Below are 3,874 nucleotides of genomic sequence, written 5' to 3'. Positions count from 1 at the left end.
CACAAAGGTAAAGATCTGAGTTTGGCCTGAGAAGGTACCTAAATTGTCAGTGTGGTGATGTACAGTTGTAATCCTTGTGTTGGGGAGGCAGAGACAGGAGGAGCCCTAGAATTTGCTGTCCAGAAAACCCAGCCTAATTAGCTTGTCATGGGTTCCACGGAGAGATGCTGTCTTAAAAATCAAAGTGGACTGCTCCTGATGAACAGCACCTGACCTTGTGGCCTCTACATGAACATTCACACACTCATTTACACACACACACACACACACACACACACACACACACACACACACACAACACACACACCACAGTTTCTAGTTTAAAGGAAATCCCAAAATAGAAATATACCCTTGGGAACTGTGAAGTATTGCAACATTTCTTTAGATTGGCAACAGTTAAGCTGAAATTGCTCAGTCAGGAGAGTGTTAGACTGAAGAAGATTAGCAACAGTTAATTAAGGTAGATAGAGAAAAATGTTTGAGAAATGATTCTTAAGGCACAATAAAGTTAAAAGCTGAAGAAATAAGAAGGAAGCATGGAAGGAACATAAGAAAAAGTAACAGCAACAGCAAATCTGGAGAAAATGATGTTCTAGAAGCCAATTGTCAGGGGAGTCTCAAATGGGAAATGATGGATTTGTTAAGCCAACTCCATTTAGTAATGAAGAATAGGAATAGATGCTTGAATTGGTTGTACGAAACCCACAGGTGACCTTCGTGAAAGATTAGAATATGTTCCAGAGGGAATAGTAGGAAAGGAATGGTAAATAGTAAGCATAGGTTGTTTCTTACCAATATTTTGTGATAAAGGGGATCAACAATAGTTTTGACTCTTACGTGCAAATATGTTCTGGAAAGGACCTGGTAGCTACTGGTTCCTTTATTCTCTGCTACTGTAACACAGGCCTATATGTTCATTATAATCAGTGGTTTTCTACTGCTCTTGACTAGCATTTTTGTTGTTTTATAAATCCATGAAATGGTCTTGGGCTTATAAATGAGATTCTCGATGGGAAAGTGGCTCAGCTTGGCATATAATCCCAGGATACTGTTCTCACTCACCCCTTCATTTAACTCCATAAAAGTGAGAGGAAGGAGGTTGCTGCTCCTACTTAGAGCAGTGTAGACTTCCTGTTGAATGTCTTAAGTGGTTGATTCTTCAGAACTGATGATATGGGGGAAGTGAGCAATGCTTTCTTCAGTATTATAATATGCTTCCCTTTTTTGAAAAAAAAAAAAACTATGGTGGAAATTGGTTGTCAACTCAATAAACTCTAGAATTTCCTAAGAGACAAACCTCTGGCTATGCCTATGAGAAATTCTATGCCTTGGGTTAATTGAAGTGAGCAGATCCACTCAAAATGTGAGCAGTGCCCTCCTATGGGCTGGGGTCCTGCACTACATGAAAAGGGAGGGACCAAGCTAAGCATTGGGGTTCACCTTTCTCTGCTTCTTGGATGCCAGTGCACTAAGACTAGTCCCCTCAAATTCCTGCCATCATGACTATGCTGTACCCCCGGGCTGTGAACCAAATAAACTCTTCCTTTGTTATTTTCTGTCATGTATTATGTCACAGGAGCAAGAAAATAATCTAATATGTAGATGAAATCAATAACATCTCAGAAGTTTTTTTTTTTTTTTTTTTTTTTTTTTTTAGGAACACATCCTTTGGAAGCAGGTGACTAAAACCATTGAATTTGTCTTTAACCATGAACATCTTTCTGAATCTATGTTGATTTTTCTGTAAGAGAGGAGCTGTACATCTCCATTCCCATATTGTAGTGATGAAGACCTATGAGATAATTTCAACAAAACACTTTACATAGTAAACACAAATTTGTTTCCATAAAATATGTTTTGATATGTTTAAGGAAAGCAATAACATCATTGAGTTCAAATGTATGATGAAACTTTAATGGTTCCGAAAGTTATTTGCATCTGAAGGCGAGATTCAGTCGAAATTATATTGATAAGTTAAGCTATAATAATATCATCTACACATTCCCCTCTAAACTGAAAGCAGTTTCCTGTTGTTAGTTGAAGTGCAAGAAAACAGTTAGGTTTAGAAAAGAGCAGCTCAATCAGGGAAACGTATCAACACTTTCTATTAACATCTGTATGGTTAAGGAACTACCCATTCATGAGAGTTTCTCATTTGCAGAGCACAGTCAGGGCCTCACCCAAAGCACTGTGGATTAAAAAAAAAAAAGGCAGGAAAGATAACCACAATTCCTGAGAATTTTTTTTTTCTAGGCTTACCAAAAATCTATCATCTGAAAGTTCTTTGACCTCTCTAGGCCTTAGATTTCCAATCTGCAAAGGAGAGGCTGGCCCACCGTAAGGATCTCAAATTCAGCTCCATTACCTGTCCTGTGGGATGGGGATGTAGCCATCACATTCTCCTTATCTCAGCCATGGAAACAGTGCAGCTCTTCCGCGCGTTGTGCTTGCACCTAAGGATTTGTTTGAACAGGTTTTTGTCATTAAAATACATTTGAAAGTCCACTGGGTTAGAAGTACTCTAAGTTTCTTGCAGCTTGAAACTGCCATTACACTGTTACTAAGCATGCAGGATAATGGGGGAGAGGATACTATGATTATCCAAATGTGGTGGTGGAGATGGACTCCCATCCACAGGAGGAAGCAATAAAGTTCCTTCTGGGAGGCCCAAGGCTGCCAGGCCCCACCTTTACCCCCACCCTTAAACTCCTCCACAGTGCTTATTCAATTCTCATTGGGAAGCGGGGAGAGAGGTTAGGTCCCAGGTCTCAGTGGAGGGGGAAAACATAGCTGGTTAGTGGGAGGTGAGTGATAAAATGTATACTCAAGACCAAGCCTTCGTTTTTGGAAGCTGTGAAAACTGTACCCTAGGGGCTTTGGAGCAGTTTATGCCTTCAGGGTGGAGACTGGAATTTTTCTAGCTAGAACTTCTGTTTTCCATGGAAGGAGGCACTCGGATGATCCTTCTCATTAACCTTTTGTTCCTTGGACAAGCTTTGAAGTGAGATGTCATACATGCTGGTTACCCTTGAATCTGGATATTTGGATTAAGCTGCCTTCTAGCAGAAAAGCATTGGGCCACCATTTCCAGGTTTCTAGTGAATTCCCCCTTTAACACATTCGAGCTTCTAGTAAAGAGCTTGTAAAGGTCTGGTTAAGTCTCTAAAGTGATACAGAGAGCACGTGCAGTCCCAGAGTGTAGACTGAGAGTTGTGACCATAGAACTCTGATCTCTGAAGGGCGCTTCAAGTGTAACTTCTCCACAGAAGGGGCAGTGGAGGTGACAATCACATCTTTAGCCCTGGCAACTGTCAAAGATCACAGCTGAGTATCTACATGTCACAACCCTTGAAGGCCCTGGCCAAAGGCATAAGAAAGACTAGAGTTCTTGTGTGGCAGGAGGGGTTGGTTATCAACCCTCTGCAGGAGCTGAGGAAGAGGACTTTGTGCAATTTAAAACTGGGTTCAAAAGGGAAGGCAATGCTTTTCTATAGCCAAAGGCTCATAGGTCTGAGGATACATGCACAATGTCTGTAAGTTTAACTCAGGGAAGATTCGGTCGTGGATGCAAAATTACACAACCATCCAGCCAGCAGAATTCCAAACGGACAGTTTAGTTACTCTTGGATTCTAGCACTCCATAACACAGTCTCGTCTTGGAAAGAGGAAGCATTTTACTGCTTTATCTCCTTCATGGTCTGACAGTTTCTTTACATTCTAGCAATGACTCTTTTTTGCCGGCCTGCTTCTTCAAAGGGATTATTCAGTTGCTAGAGAAAACAACACGGCTTTTTTTTTTTTTTCTGCTTCTTCAATTACACTTAAATCCTTTTTCACTCCAAGACAACAATTAGATCATAATTTGGAAGACTTT

Source organism: Peromyscus leucopus, chromosome 1, assembly GCF_004664715.2.
Source record: "Peromyscus leucopus breed LL Stock chromosome 1, UCI_PerLeu_2.1, whole genome shotgun sequence".
Lineage (NCBI taxonomy): Eukaryota > Metazoa > Chordata > Mammalia > Rodentia > Cricetidae > Peromyscus > Peromyscus leucopus.
The sequence above is the reverse complement of the archived record's forward strand: the minus strand, read 5'-3'. Positions refer to the sequence as shown.